Here is a 16,775-nt window from a genome sequence, read left to right on the forward strand (position 1 = left end):
ACACAGGGTGAAGCAGTTTATTTGAGGTCCCACAGCTACCAGGAGGCGGAATTGTGATGTGATCTGACTCCCGGTGGGCTGGCGAGATTGTGCTCTATACCACTTGCTCTACAACCTGCATTCAGAATAGGACTGATTAAATCAGTAAACCACAGGACATCCTTATAAGGAACGCCAAGACTATTGTAAGATGAAATGAATAGGTGGCAGTGTAATCCCATTTATGAAATATACAAACTGTGTGTGTGTGTTGTGTGTGTGTTTATGTTGTGTATATGTAAATGCATGGATGAGGACAAACTGGAAGAAACGCACAGACCCTTCTTAGAGGTCGCACCTGCTAAGGGACACGTGACTGGGGTGCAGGTGCAGGGAGACTTTTCATTTCTACTCTATAAATCTTTGAATTGTTGATTTTGTAGGAGAATATATTTGTGACTTGGATAATTTTTAAATGTAGAAACCAGACACTTGAGGGCTTGCAGGTACTTCTGACCTGGTGTGTGAGTAGCCGAGTCTGAGACTCAGTGATCGTTGGCCAGTTTTAGCAGGGGGTGAAGGGCGACCTGCAGGCAGGGAAGCCTCAGGGGTTGGGGGAGAGGCGCAGTGAGTGAGAGCTGTGGGCTGGCAGCTCTGCCTTCACTGGATTCTCCCAGCCCAGGTCATGGGGATGAGAGAGAAAATGGGGTTATTTTTCACCTGTCACATACACACCACCATTTATGCACGGTCTGTGTCTAATTGTAATATTCTGGTCTCTTTCTGTTAGGGTCCCCTTGCTCCTCTAGGGAAGCCCTTTCAGGGCAGGATCTAAGCCAGTCCCTCCCCAGCTTGATCTCATGGCCCATCCTTTGGCCCTTAAACATCCTTTGCGAGGTTGCTAAGACCAAACCCAGCAGCAGCCTGTCCCCGCCTCTGCCCACAGTTCAGGAACCACCCAATCCTGCCCTGTTTAGACTTATCAGGCATGAGTCAGACATTGGTCCTCTGGGTACCGCAAGCAGGGGACACACATGATGTTTTCTAAGTGGTTCCACTAAAGCCCTTTTCCCTAGGCTTACAGTGAGGGAAATGAAGTGAGGGGAAAAGTCCCCGGCCTGAGATCTGCCTGTCTTCTCCCTGCACATCAGCTCCATCTGTGATGGAGCAAAAGAAGATTCAAGTTTATGTGTGTGGACACTCTAGGCCTCATTCCTAAGCTCTTCCTCAGAATCCCCCAAACAGTTGCCCCTGGGCCACCTCCCAGATCTAGGCTTCATGTCCTGGAGGTGCAGCCTGCCCCTGGGAGAACAGACCCCAGACAAGAGGGTGTGCAGACTCTAGAAGTGATCTTGGGGCCATTTGGGCAGGGATTCCAGGATCCTGGGTGCCTGGGCTCTTCCCTTGGGCCTGTGGACTCTTCGCCCTATGAGATGGAACACACCTAAAAGCTAAAGCAGAACCCCTAAAACATGGGGCTCAAGCTAGGGGTCTTCTTCCAGGAGTCTAATGGCCATTCTTGACTGGGGAGTCCCTAAAGGACGCCATATTTCTAGGAAGGATATCTTGGCTCCTGAGAAAAAAAGATCAACAATGGATGAGAAGGAAGGCTGGAAGAGTTGACAGGTTGAGTGGCACAGTTCGACTGACCAGGGTACAGTGGTTCCAGCTATAGAGTGAGGCTGTGCTTGACCAGTTCACCACCTAGTGGTTCCCCCTCCAGCAGCCCTCACCCCAACTTCTGGTGCCTGTGCATGCCGGGAAGAAACGGGCTCTAATATAAAGAAAACAACTGTATCTAATTTAGGAGCACAGCAGTTCTGGTGTGGGAAGTGTGTCTGAGGGTGGACTGGCCTTGAGGATCAGAAAGCATTTCCCCGAGATCTGAGAAGGACATCCTCAGAGGTCGGAGGTGTGGAAGGCTTCTGCGAAGTAGGAGGTGAGGGCTTCCAAGATCAGTGGCACTCGGGGCTGGGGAGGCAGAGACATCGCAGTGGGGGAACGCCCCAGTGGTGGGGCAGAAGGGTGGACAGGGCAGCGGACTCCGGATGGGAGGGTCTAGAGAGAGCAAGCAGCGGCCCTGACTATAGGTGAGCTCACTTGGAGCCCAGAGAGAAAGCCTAGGGAACAATCTGGTTACGTGCATAATTCTCATGAGGCCCTTGAGGACTATTGGAGAAGGTGATCCTGGGAAAAGACACACCTTCCTGTGATTCAAGAAATGAGGAAGGGGCTTCCCTGGTGGCGCAGTGGTTGGGAGTCCGCCTGCCGATGCAGGGGACACGGGTACGTGCTCCGGTCTGGGAAGATCCCACATGCCGCGGAGCGGCTGGGCCCGTGAGCCATGGCCGCTGGGCCTGCGCGTCCGGAGCCTGTTGCTCCGCAGCGGGGGGGGCCGTAGCAGTGAGAGGCCCGCGTACCGCCAAAAACAAAAACAAAAAATAAAAAAAAAAAAAAGAAATGAGGAAGCAAATCAGAATCAGAGCATCTAGATGTGGAGGGAATAGAACATGATTGACTCGAACATGCAAGTCAGGAAGGCCTGTGGTCATCTGGTTCCAGATGCTTTCGGGAAAATGTTTTCTTTTCAAAAGCAACTTAGAGAATTAACTTACGTTTCATAAATAGGAGCGCATTATGTACTTGTGGTAGGTTCTTAGTTATAGTTCGTGAAATACTGGGGTGCATGAAAGGAGACGCTTCCTGCACCCAGGAGATGCTCCCATCTTCAGCATGAGGCAATTAAAATGGACTTTGCCATCTCAGCCTCCGTTGTAATCTTTTTCCTTTTAGTTGTCAGGAAGACAGATGTTTCCAATTTAGCCTTGAAAAGTACACAGTAATAAAATAATCTTCAAATTAGCATGGCGGTAGGGCCTAGTGTTTAAAATCCATCTTGAAAAAAGTCTCTGCCTTTGCCTGTTTGCGTTTCCGTCAGGAAGATGGGGTTGCCAAGCGAGCATTATCATGTTATCTTTCGAACTTTTATGTTCAGATTCTGACTTAGACATAACATTCTTTCTTTGAAGCTCTCTGCAGAAGCTGACCCAATATTTAAATATTTTTCAAACATGAAGTTCCTTCTTCTCTTTTTTTTTGTGGTCAAAAAAATCTGCCTTTCTAATGAGACCTCATTAAATCTTTTTTGAATATTTGTGAAGCTTTTTAGAAGACACTAGAGACTTGTTCCACTGGTTAAGCCTCTAAAGGATGAAAGACTGCAGGAGAGAGCCATGATTTAACTCAGAGAAAATTTGAATGAGCAGTGGAAAATGACAGATGCAGCATAAGGGTAAGACCTGGCTGACCATTTATTTTTTATTATTTTTAATTTTTAATTAAAGTATAGTTGATTTACAATGATTCAGGTGTACAGCAAAGTGATTCAGATAGATAGATAGATTCTTTTCCATTATAGGTTATTACAGGATATTGAGTATACTTCCTTATGCTATACAGTAGGTCTTTGTCGTTTATCTATTTTATATATAGTAGTATGTATCTGTTAATTCAAAATTCCTAATTTATCCCTCCCCCGCTTTTCCCTTTGGTAACCATAATTTTGTTTTCTGTGTGGGTCTATTTCTGTTTTGTAAATAAGTTCATGTGTATCATTTTTTTAGATTCCACATATAAGTGATATCATATGATATTTGTCTTTCTCTGTCTAACTTACTTCACTTTGTATGATAATCTCTAGATCCATCCATGTTGCTGCAAATGGCATATTTCATTCTTTTTTATGGCTGAGTATTATTCCATTGTGAGTGTGTGTGTGTGTGTGTGTATGCTATATATATATATATATATATATATATATATATATATATATATATATATATATCTATCTCACATCTTCTTTATCCATTTATCTGTAGATGGACACTTAGGCTGCTTCCATGTCTTGGCTATTGTAAATAGTGCCGCAGTGAACATTGGGGTGCATGTATCTTTTTGAATTAAAATTTTCATCTTTTCCAGATATATGTTTAGGAGTGGGATTGCTGTGTCTTATGGTAGTTCTATTTTTAGTTTTTTAAGGAACGTCCATACTCTTCTCCACAGTGGCGGCACCAACTTACATTCCCACCAACCGTGTAGGAGGGTTCCCTTTTCTCCACACCCTCTCCGTTTACTATCTGTAGATTTTTCGATGATGGCCATTCTGACCGGCGCGAGGTGGTACCTCACTATAGTTTTGATTGTTTAGACTATCCCAGTGAGATCCACAGATGTGGGCTCTGGCCGCGGCCAACCCCCCTGGCTTCTCAGGAGTGAGATCCACCTCAATTTTCGTTCCATCGTGGGTAACCTTGAGCTAACATGTGCTTGGTGCCTGTCTTCATACAGCTCCAGGTCTTGTTCAGCGGAGGGAGAGTATTGTGACGGCTGCCATTTCTTTGGGACCTCTGTTGAGAGGCACGATCTCCTTCCCCTCTCCTTGAACCTGGGCTGCCCTGCGGCTGCTCCCACAACCGAGTACCATAGGGAACCACGGCAACTCCCAGGTCTAGGCTTGGGGAGTATTGCAGCTTCCACTCCAGTCTCTTAGAGGGCTGAGCTGCCAGGGAAGAAGTCCCTCCAGCCTGCAGGAAGGACCCCATGGAAAGGCCCTGGGACTCCATGGAGAGGGAGAGGGATCCAGCTGAGCCCAGGCTTCCAGATTTTTCTGTCAAGACACCAGGCATATGAGAGAAGCCTTCTTAGATTCTCCAGACCAGCCTCCAGCTGAACAGCCGCTAGTGACCCCAGGCAACAGCACAAGCAGCAGAAGAACTGCCCAGCTGGATCCTCTGCCCAAATGCCTGACTCAGAGAACTGTGAGTGATAATTGAGGTTTTGAGCCACTACATTTTGGATAGTTTATTTATATGGCAACGAACAGCTGGGACAGGAATGGCTGACACCCAGGAAACAGGCAGAGAATTCAGGCATTGTTCTGATGCATCTGGATGAAACCCATTCCTGTGGATTGCACTGTAAGAAAAACCCAGAAAGAAGGATTCCTGTAAACATTTCTCCTGTCTCCAGAAGGGAGTCACAGACACCTCCGAGAGGCCCAGATCTGACTAGTGCCAGGTTACCTGTCTGCCTAAGTCTCTGTGCTTTCTGCTAAGTCTCAGCCCCCCTGCAAATAAATTTTCAAGGGACAGGCGCTACCCGTCTATTAACTGTGCAGGTCTGAATCTTCCTGGTCATGCAGCCTTGGCTCAAGCCAGGACCTGCTGCCAAAACGGTATCTTACTTGTACTCCAGTACCCCAGGCCCCATCTCTTTCCGTCCAGTGTTCCCGATCGACCACATAACTCCTTCTCCATTACAGTGTTGCCGAAAGAGTGATGGGTGAGGTTGGTCTCCCATCAAATGTAACCCTAATCCATATCACAATTGTCTTTCTTTTTTTGCGGTACGCGGGCCTCTCACTGTTGCGGCCTCTCCCGTTGCGGAGCACAGGCTCCGGACGCGCAGGCTCAGCGGCCATGGCTCACGGGCCCAGCCGCTCCGCGGCATGTGGGATCTTCCCGGACCGGGGCACGAACCCGTGTCCCCTGCATCGGCAGGCGGACTCTCAACCACTGTGCCACCAGGGAAGCCCCACAATTGTCTTTAACTGGGAGTTTTCACCATGAGAATTCTCATAACAAGTACAGCTATAGTTGGGGGAAAGAAAAGAACACAGTAGAATGCAGCTTTGTAAATAGGATAAAAAATAGCTTAAGTTACACAATTTCCCAGCTGCCGAAGCCTTAGTATATAGCACACAGACAGTAAAATAAACAAAATCAACATTATTGAGTCAGCATGAGTAACTCCTGGCTCTAGAGCCATGGGCATAACAGAGAATTTCAGCTGCCTTTAGCTGGATCGTGTTTGCCAGGTGATCCTCTGAATGTAATGACTTATTATGAAACTGAAAAAATCGAAAGGGCCAGTATTATTTCCTCTCTCACTAAGGAAAAGGGTGTTAAATTGATTAATATAACAAACTCTATTTAAGGATTATAACAACTCCTTTTCCGCTGGTAGATGTAGCATGAAACTGGATTTTCTATCAATCAGTTTTTTTTTTTTTTTCAATCAGTTTTTTGAAGTTCATTTTCTGAGGCTTTTTCTGTTCTGAATGGTGACATTTTGATTTAGGGAATTTCTGGATAGAATTTTAAAAACTCAACTGGTTTAATTTCCCTAGAAACGATTTCAAATCACATTTGTTATGCTCCTTCATTCGGTAGGAATGTCCTGGGTGTGTACTGAATTGACATTTGGGTTTCTGTTAGAGTCGTGTGTGTATTCTAGGAGACTCAGGAGTTCTCGATGAAGATTTTCTGTTTTCTATTTTAATTTCTATGACACTATAAGACAGTATTAGCATATCCTAGATCAAGCACTGCCACATAATTTCAGTGCCTCTGCTTGTTCAAATTTAATTTATAAACTTGTTTTTAATTTATAGTTGCATAAGAACTATAAATTATAAACTTGCATCACTGTAAAATTGCACCCCTTTAGTCCTAGCTTTATGTTTACATATATATTACTTTATTAAGCACGTTTCTTTGTGCCAAGCACTAGTCAAAAAACTGCATGAATTATTGCCTTTGCTCCCCACACATCAGTGAAGAAGTTACTACTGTTATCTCCATATTGTATAGGAGGAAACTGAGGCACAGAAGGGTAAAGCTAAAGCACAGAAGACTCAACTCAAAATTTCTTAAATAACAATAGAGATTTGTCAACTCACATGATTGAAAAGGCCAGAGGTAGCGTGAGCTTCAGGTACGGTTTGGTTAGGACGCTGGCTCAGTGTGTCTGTAATTACTTTGGCTCAACCCTTTCTGTGTGTCAGCTTCATTTGCTGGTTGGCTTCTGTCAGGATCACAGGAGGGCTGCCTTCTTCTGCCAGGGCCACATGTTTCCTCATTTGCGTTTGGGGAGAAAGAATCACTTTCACCACTTCTGCTGGCTTTGCTGTGATTGGGTGGCTTCCAACTAATCTCTGTGGCCAGGCGAATCCTGCACTGATTGGTTTAGGCTTGAGGTAGTTACGTGCCAGGGGATGCAATTATCACAATTGGCTCCATAGATCCACCAAAACCTACCCATGGAGCTGGGGGAGGTGTAGTTCCGCACAAACTCCGTGGTCGATACACGATGGACGCCTGCTGACATGGAGATGAGGGCAGAAGTAATCACAATTGTCACCCTGTTTAGTAAGTTGCCCAAGGTCCTGTGGTTAATTAGTGGCACCTAGATTTCTAGTCCAGCAGAACTGTCTCCAGGGTCAGCTGTTTTAACCCTTACAATACATATCTAAGTACCTTTTTAAAAAAAAAATTATTTATTTATTTTTGGCTGCGTTGGGTCTTCTTTGCTGCGCATGGGCTTTCTCTAGCTGCGGTGAGTGGGGGCTACTCTTCGTTGCGGTGCATGGGCTTCTCACTGCGGTGGCTTCTCTTGTTGTGGAGCACAGGCTCTAGGCGTGCGAGCTTCAGTAGTTGTGGCACACAGGCTCAGTAGTTGTGGCACACGGGCTCAGTAGTTGTGGCTCGCGGGCTCTAGAGCGCAGGCTAAGTAGTTGTGGTGCACGCAGGCCCAGTTGCTCCACAGCATGTGGGATCTTCCGGGACCAGGGCTCGAACATGTGTCCCCTGCACTGGCAGGCAGATTCTTAACCACTGTGCCACCAGGGAAGGCCCTAAATATCTTTCTAATAAAAATTACTTGAGTGAGCATAAAGTCCATTCAATACGCAATTTTGAAAAAGACTAGGTGAAAGAATATTTTAAAAGGAGAAAAGATAAATAATTCTGTATCAGTTACCTACTGCAGTGTGACAAATCATCTCCAAATTCAGTGGCTTATCTTTTGTGGGTTCTGTGGGTCAGGAATTCAGGAAGGAATGGCTGGGTGGTTCTGACTCCAGGCTCGCAGGTGGCTGGGGTCAGGCAGGGGCTGAAGCTGGAACAGCTGGGGCTGGCCAGACATCTCTCTTTGTTCACTCTCAGAGATGCTCCCTCTGGTAGCTCTGCATGGGCTAATGTGGGCTTCCTTCTAGCATGGTGGCCGATAGACGGTTGACATGGTCACTCAGACCTCCGGAAGCAAGTGTCCCAAGGGAACCAGGGGGAGTCTTTACCACCTCTTACGACCTAGTCTCTGAAGTCACACAACACCCCTTTCACTAGAGTGACGAACCTGCCCATGTTACGGGTTGGAAACATGGACCGCCACCTCTCTGTGGGAGGAATGTCAAAGTCAGTTGCAAGTAAATGGTGTGGGATGCGAGATACCGTTGTGGCCATCTTTGGTAAATACAATCTGCACAATGTCCGCACCTCTGTTATCAGTGGGTTCTCGAGATCTTTGCAATGGAGTTAACCCCTAATAAGTAGCCTATACGGGTGCTTGTGGAGCCCCCTAGCTGCCGCTGCTGCCACATTTCAATCGACCTCTTTAAAATATGGTTTCAGAGGAGAGGAGTAATTCCTTCGTCACCACTATTGCATCACACAGGGGTTTACTATTGCGGACCATTTTTTCAACTGCAAGAACTTTGTTCTTCATGTTTATGAGTTAGAAAAGGACAAAATTGGGAAGTTGGGAGTAGAAAAGGAAGATAAAGTGAATGAAAGATCAGGAAGTTTCCACTAAAACTCGGGAGAAAGAAAGGAAGATGAGGAACATGTAATTGGGACTTGAAACAAATTCTGCTCTCTTTGGGAGGGGGGAGCTGCGGTATTAATCAGAGCTGCTGACAGCTCCTGATTTGCCTTGAAAGGCTGCTGGGCAGGTCAAATTGTGTAACTTCAGGCAGCGGGACAGGATGTGAAGAAACACCCACTCACCCATGCTGTGGGGGGAATAAGGGCTATGCAAAGCTTCTCAAACATCCAAGTAACTCCGTGTCTGTAGAATCAGAGCAAGAATGAAAAATTCCATGTTGTAACGTTAGTTACAAAAAAGGCAAAAAACTTTGCATGCTCATTATCCATAATAAAGAAAACAAATATCTTACTAAAACCAGAAGAAGGGAGATTGTAAAAGATTAAGAGCACGATAAATGAAACTTAAGAGCAGAAGACCATAAATGAAGATTTCATATGTATACAGTATCATTGGTAAGTTACAGACAGAACCACCATAGGATCCAGTGATCCCACTTCTGGTTATTTCTCCAAAAGAATTGAAATCAGGATCTGGGAAACATAGTTCATTCCCATGTTTATTGCAGTATTATTCACAAAAGCCGAGAGGTGGAAACAACATAAATGTCCATCTGCAGATGAACGGATAAAAAAAATTCTGGTGTACACCCACATTGGAATATTATTCAGCCTTAAAAAGGAAGGAAATTCTGACACATGCTACAACATGCATGAACCTTGAGAACAGTGTGCTAAGTGAAATAAGCCAGTTACAAAAGGATAAATAGTGTGTGATTCCATTTATATGAATTCCTAAAGTAATACAATTCAGAGACAGAAAGTAGAATGGTGGTTTCCAGGGGCTGTGGGGAGAGGGAAATGGGAAGTTGCTGTTCAATGGGTACAGAGTTTCAGATTTGCAAAACAAAATGTTCTACAGATCTGCTGGACTACCATTATGCCTGTAGTAAACAATACTGTACTAGGACTTCCCTGGCGGTCCAGTGGCTAAGACTTCGCCTTCCAATGTGGGCAGGGGGTTGCGGGGTACAGGCTTGATCCCTGGCTGGGGAGTGAAGATCCCACATGCCTCGTAGCCAAAAAAACCAAAGCATAAAACAGAAGCAATATTGTAACAAATTCTATAAAGACTTAAAAAAAAACAAACAATACTGTACTGTACACTTAAAAATTGGTTAAGAGGGTAGATCTCATGTTACGTGTTTTTTTGCCACAATAAAAAAATATCACTGGTAATTTATTTACTCCCTATGTTGTTGTTATGCTTACATTTTGTGAGTATAAAATCTTATTATAATGGCATTCATATATTTACTTGCAGTTTCTCCCTTCCCATCTTATTTTTGCCTTAACATTTCTCCAAATTAAACCACGCCCTAGGCTCTCAGAAAACTAGCTCTCATGGATGGGGATGGGACACTGCACTGATGCCAGCATCTTAGGGTAACTGTACATGGTTGTAATTTTTTAAAATTAAGATTTAACGAATAGTGCATCTGAGTCTATAATGTGAGCAATTTTCTAAAAGCGTTTTACTATAGGAAACGTGCAACTAAGTGGGAACTCTTTTAATGAATTACTTTCATGGTTCATTACCCCTCTGTTGCTTGTGTTTGCAGTCAATTTTCAGAAATAATCTTTGCACTTCCAAACGAGCACTCAAGGTCAGGAGAGTGACTCAAGCTTTAAGCTAGCAGAGCAGGCTACCCATACCATTCTAATTATTTCATGTCTTAAAAAGAAGACATTTGACTAAAGTGATTTGTTCATGGTTTAGTACTTAATCCTTTTTTTTTAAAAAAATCAACCTCCCACTTCTCCACAATAGAATAAAAAGCATCCTTTTGGCATATAAGGTAGTATTCTGACAGGTTCTGAAAAGGCTGGTGACCAGGAACTCTGCACTGGGAGGTTGTGGCTCTAATTTTATAGATTTTTCCTTTCCCATGAGAATGGATCTTGTCTATAGCAATGTCTCATATTTTAAAAAAATCTAACTGCTCAAGTTATTAGCTACGTAAAGAATTATTAGGAAGAAGGCCACTGAGGACTCAAGGTTCTATACCAGATGTGTCTCAGGGTTCTGTAAGGACCTTCCTAGGTTACCACATCCAGACCCTCAGGGACAATCCATTTCTATCTGTTTCCTTTCTGAAACAAAGAAGAGGGGGCATGTAGACTGGAGCCTTACCTGACAATGTGATAGCCTCCTGGAAATCCAGACTGGAAATTAGGAAACCTGGGACAGGGGGTTGCAGTATCTGTGATCTTGGCCTCTGTGTTTGTCAGCTTGGCTGCCAGAACAAAGTCCCACAGACTGGTGGCTAAAACAACAGACATTTATATCTTGCAGTTCTGGAGGCTGGAAGTCCAAAATCAAAGTGCCAGCCAATTCAGTTCCTAACGAGAACTCTCTTCTTGGCTTGTAGACGGCTGTCTTGTTGGGTTGTCCTTAGACTGCAGAAAGAGGGAGAGAGAGAGAGAGAGAGGGAGACAGAGATCTCTTCCTCTTCTTACAAGGGCACTAATCCCATCATGAGGGCTCCACCCTCATAACCTCCTCTAACCATAATTACCTCCCAAAGGCCCGTTTCCAGATACCATCATGTTGGGGGTCAGGGTTTCAACATACAAATTTGGGGAGGGGCATAAATCAATCCATAGTAGCCTCCCTTAGTTACCTTTCTTCTGTAATAGAATCTGAGCTCTGATTTCCTGGGAAACATTCAGGAAGAGATCGATATCTTGGTTTTAATATTTGAAAGGTGATTCTTCTAAGCAACTTCTCAGGAATGTCAGAGTTTACTTAGATGATGATTCCATGTTGTAAAACTCCAAATCTACTCTGAAGCCTTAGATGTAAAAGTTAGCCTGAGGTATATTTTAATGATTATTATCATTTTTTGGAGAAATTATTACTATAAACACACATTTTTATTACCATTCAAAATTCCTTTTAACTTGTGGAGTCCACTTGATGTTGTAGAAAGAGTTCTAGTCTAGATGTCCCAAAGCTTGTGTTCTAGTTCCGGCTCTGGAACTTGCAGACCTAAACTATCAATTTTCCCATCTTTAAAAAATCTCTCCCCTTCATAATATTTGGGAAAGAGGGATGGATGTCTCCTATCTGTTCCCAAGGTGTTCATCTGACTTCTTAAAGCTATATTGCCATCTTTTCTACTTTAGGCTCTAATTACTTCACCATTGGTCTCAGACACCCATTATCTGCAGTGTGCATGAGTGTGTGTGTATGTAAGCATGCATGTGTGCATGTTGTGTAAAGGACACTGATTGAACAGGATCTTTGCTTTTAAGAGATAATTATCCAATACCAACCAGCCTAGGAAAAGGTGGAATACATTGAATCATATAAGCAAACGGTAGAAAGAGCAGGGATGCCCAGAACGAGGGCTCCCTCTTTCCCCTCCTTCTTCCTGCATCCCTTCGTTCTCCTAAATTATTCTTCTCCTTAGGGTTTGAATCATGGCTGCCGCTCTCACACACATCTTCCCCTCTTTTCCCTCTGAGAGGAAAGGGCTTCTTCTAGCTTCTGCTGATCAAAACTGGGAGAGATTTCTGATTGACCTGGCTTGCACCCTGGGCCAGAGCTCCCCTTGGACTCATGTGACATGGGGGTGGCACCCTGCATCTCACATGTGGACCACCTGTTAGAGCAAAGCAACATTCCCAAAGAAGAAAGGAGGGCCAACATGATCACAGTGGGAATTGGGAGCTGGGCGGCCACCTCATTTCTCCATCTGTTTCTACTCTAGTAAGACAGGGCTCACACCCCTCTTTGTAGCTCTGTGGAGCTTCTCTTTACAGCCTTTCACACGTTGCTATCTGGGCAGATCAACTTTTATTGCAGGACTGGGGAAAACGAAAGGGAATGGCAACATATAGTGAAAAGACTTGCAAACCGTGTGCTGACGTTGCCCATGGTCTAAGGACAAGCATGCAAGGTAGTCAGCATCCGGCAGGGAGCTCTGTTCTGAGGCACCCAGTTTCTGCCCTCAGGCCCCCAGCCCTCTGTGCCCTATGCCTCCTCCCTCCAAGCTCCACGTCGACTCTCTGCCTGCTATTTGGGAAACCCAATCACAGGGATTGTTATGCCCCAGAATACACCTTTCTCCTCCCAGCAGTACCTTCCCAAAGCCTTAGTAAGTCAGTCTAGAAATAGCATCCTAGGGGCTCTGGGTCTTTGCTACTCCAAGCCCCCAGACTTGCCCAGGCAATAGACTTTGATACCATGGCTTCACCATATCCTGTGTCAGAGTCTTCTATGAGACAGTCCTGGCGGACTCTCCAAGGCAGCTCTCCTTTGTGCCCTGCCACCGGTGTGAGTTGTGAAAGTGCATATTTATTTTCCTGATTGCCTAGCAGAAAGAGATTAATACTTTCCTCATGGTTCTGTAATTGCAAGGCCTACTTATTCACAAAGGAATAAGTTCACTTTGGATTTCAAATTGTTTCCCAGGGAGTCTGCTGGGGATAATAAACAGGGCCATTACTCAGCCGTACTCAGGGGCTGCTCCCTTGGCTACTAAAAAGACCTTGCCAGTATGCTGAATTTTCTACTTAGAGAGACTGGATTAACTTCTTAGATAAGGATCATGCTTCCTAATCTCTGTCTGGGGAAAAGAGGTTTTTTTGTTTTGTTTTGTTTTTTACTCTCTCTCCATTATGCAAGTTATTTTCCTTTGAGTATTCATAGCAAGCTTGAAAATGTCTTTGAAGTGTTATGGTTGATCTAAAAATGAATGTAAATTTTGCATTCTATTCCATTATACATCTGTTTATTATATAAGTCATGTTTTAAATTATTTTTTATTGAGCAAAATATATTTTATGAAAAGATGTGTCATATCCATATCTTGTTATCCTGTTATTCTCTAGCTTTGAGTAATTCTTGGCAGTAAGTTTGAGAAGTCGGGTAATATGGAATTACAGCCTTTCTTCTCCCCTCCCCTCCAATCTCCAATCTTCTGGAGCAATTTTGAGAGCCCAAGCCTTTGTAAAACTGAATCTTAGGGACACATAACCTCACCCAGATCTCAGGGAGTGATGAGTGGAGAGGGCTCTGCAGACAAGCTCAGGGCAGTTGGCAGGCTCTTTGGCATATGCAATGCCGATACCTTCTTTCAACAGCTTCCAGAATCGGGACTTGAACTTCATGTACTTCCTGGCCTCTTAGGAATCACTGATTCAGATATTTCTCAGCTGGACGGAGTACCACCAACTCCTGGTCAACTCCTGGAGACCCTGGGTCGGATGTGTACATGAGTCAGGACATCCACACTCCTTTGGATCTGGTGGATGGGTTTTGCCGTTCAGTATCCATTCACTCTTCTCTGATAACCACACCCCAGTACTGCTCTGGGGAACCACCCGTAATCCACTTTCATTCCATCTACTTTTGGTGGTTTTGGCTCCTTTGAGGTACAGAACATATGACTCAAGTCTGGCCAATCAGGGTGTCTCAGTTCCCTGGCCAGGGACCCAATATGACTCAATCAAAGTAAATAAAATGAAATCCTATTGGGCTGAAAGCCTGGAAGATATACAGTCTAGATCTTCTGTAGACATCTTGTGATCAGGAAGAGAGAGACTGTCTGAAAATAAGGCCAAAACACAGAATAGGCTACGTCCAGTAACTGTGTGATGAAGAGAAACTGGGTCCTGGCAACACTGTCTGGCATTTACATCCAGCTACGCTTGAGGACAGTACTACCCCTGAACTTTTCAGTTATCTTAGCTAATAAATTACATTTTTTTTTTGCGTACGCCTATTTGGGTTGGATATTTGGCCTTTTGGAACTGATTGAATTCTAACTATATATTCCATGTAAGCAGGCATCTTGTCTACCTGATTTACCACTGTGTCCATAGAACTAACAACAAATGGTTGGCACATAATAGGTACTCAAGAAATATTTGTTGAATAAATGAGCGATAGATAAATTAGTACCAGGAGTAAGAATTAGCAAGTAGCAGGTTCTTGAACAGGGAATTGGCTGAGTTAATGTTGAGTGGAAGTCATAAGGAATCCTCTTTCCCAGGTTGTAAAAGTGTCAGTACTTGTTAAGTGGTAGTGAGTGCTGATCACATTTTTGCCTGCTGTGTGCTGACCCTCACACCACGGACAACTAAGGGTAACACCAGGAGATTTGGTAGGAACAGTTTCAGGTGTTGGAGCGTACTGGTTCCTTTTTGTGGTCTACAGCGAGGGCTTACAATAAAAGTACAAGCTTAGTCCAGGTACAATTGGTGATTGCTTAATTTTGAAGATACTCCCCAGACCTAAATTCATGTCACTAAGAAATGAGTTGATAGGGTATAGCCTTTGAGTCAGGCTTTACCTCTTAAGGCCTTCTCAGATGTGACTATGGACAGTAACAGGCAAGGAGATCTTCCAAGAGAGACAAAGCTCAAAAAGATACATGCACCCCAGTGTTCACAGCAGCACTATTCACAATAGCCAAGTCATGGAAGCAATCTAAGTGTCCATCAACAGAGGAATGGATAAAGAAGGTGTGGTACGTATACACAATGGAATATTACTCAGCCATAAAAAACAATGAAATGATGCCATTTGCAGCAACATGGACAGACCTAGAGGTTATCATATGAAGTGAAGTCAGACAGAGAAAGACAAATACCATGTGATATCGCATACTTGTGAAATCTAAAAAAATGATACAAATTAACTTATTTACAAAACAGAAATAGACTCACAGACATAGAAAACAAACTTATGGTTACCAAGGGGAAAGGGGGGCGGGGGGAGAGAAATTAGGAGTTCAGGACTGACATACACACACTACTATACATAAAATAGGTAAACAACACGGACCTACTGTAGAGCACAGGGAAGTATACTCAATATCTTGTACTAACCTATAATGGAAAAGAATCTGAAAAAGAATATATATATATGTATATGTATAACTGAATCACTTTGATATACACTTGACACTAACACAACATTGTAAATTAACTATACTTCCCTAAAAAAAAAGAGGGAGAAAGCATGGGCCATGGAAGAAAATAGGTGAAGAAGGGTCTCCCAGGGCTATCCAGATTGACTAACCGATGATCAAAGTCCAGTGCCAGGAAGGGAGCCTTGCTACCCCTGTCCAGCTGGACAGGACATGTGCTTTAGATTGGTGAGCACTGAGTTATTTCCAATTCTTGCCTTTCTCAAAAGGTGGTTTCACAGCAGTTATCTTGTTCTCTCCCCACCTTTGTATAGTATTGAGTGTGTCAGGGGTTGCTAAAATGATCATTTAGCTGTAGACTATCAGGTTACAAGGCAAGACAATTTGCCTTGACTGATAAGACTGCATATCTTCCAGAGATTCTAGGCTTGGTGCTAGATTAGATTTAGATGATCTTCTTTTGGAGAAGTGGTGAATGTATTTTAAGTAGACGTGGCGACTTTACAAAGTATGGGAGGAAGAGTGTGTGTGTGTGTGTGTGCGCGCGCGCGCGCGCATGCACGTGCGTGTGTGGGGCTGTGCACATGCGCGCATTCTGGTCAGCCCAGAGGAGTGGACGGTAATGGATTTCAGTTGTTTTTTTGCCACTCAGCAACCATTTACCTTTATTCTGACAGCCATGTGTGACTTCCCTCTGGGAGGTCATCCCTTCCCCACTCCCTTGATTACATATCCACATGTAGAGTTGGGGCATCCAATTCCCCATCTGCACATGACCCAGGCGAAGCCAAAGAAACACAGTGAGACTTCTGGAATCTCTGGGAAAGATATTGCTGCTGTTTCTAGCTGGAATTGAAGCTTAAGTAAGAGAAAGCCTGGAACTGCTATAGCCCCCTTCTGACCACAGAGGGAGAGTTTATTTGAGGATAAAGCCAACATACGGAGGACAGCAGAACACAGCAAAAAGATAGCGATTCTGTATCTTGATGTCATATTTTAAATCTCTACATCACAGTACCTGAAATCAACTCTAGCCTTAGATTTTTCAGGTAAATGAGCCAATCTATCAAATCTATCAAAATTCCAATTATCAAATCCATTCCAATCTATCAAAATATACATTTTGGGGACTTCCCTGGTGGGGCAGTGGTTAAGAATCCTCCTGCCAATGCAGGAGACACGGGTTTGAGCC

At 44.1% G+C, this 16,775-nt stretch overlaps 1 long non-coding RNA gene across 2 annotated transcripts; it reads right to left on the bottom strand.

Annotated features, from left to right (window-relative positions):
• Window positions 1-3,830: 3,830 nt before the first annotated feature.
• On the bottom strand, window positions 3,831-14,059 carry LOC137231539 (uncharacterized). 2 transcript variants are annotated; one of them, XR_010946651.1, is made up of 4 exons: window positions 13,781-14,059; window positions 10,837-11,102; window positions 6,722-8,886; window positions 3,831-4,956 (listed from the first exon to the last, which is right to left on the bottom strand). It is a non-coding gene; the product is annotated as an uncharacterized lncRNA (long non-coding RNA). The 2 variants fall into 2 exon arrangements; XR_010946650.1 differs by lacking the exon at window positions 3,831-4,956 and adding an exon at window positions 5,368-5,630 and having other exon boundaries at window positions 8,826-8,886.
• Window positions 14,060-16,775: the final 2,716 nt, after the last annotated feature.

The sequence above is a fragment of the Pseudorca crassidens genome, chromosome 10, assembly GCF_039906515.1.
Source record: "Pseudorca crassidens isolate mPseCra1 chromosome 10, mPseCra1.hap1, whole genome shotgun sequence".
NCBI lineage: Eukaryota > Metazoa > Chordata > Mammalia > Artiodactyla > Delphinidae > Pseudorca > Pseudorca crassidens.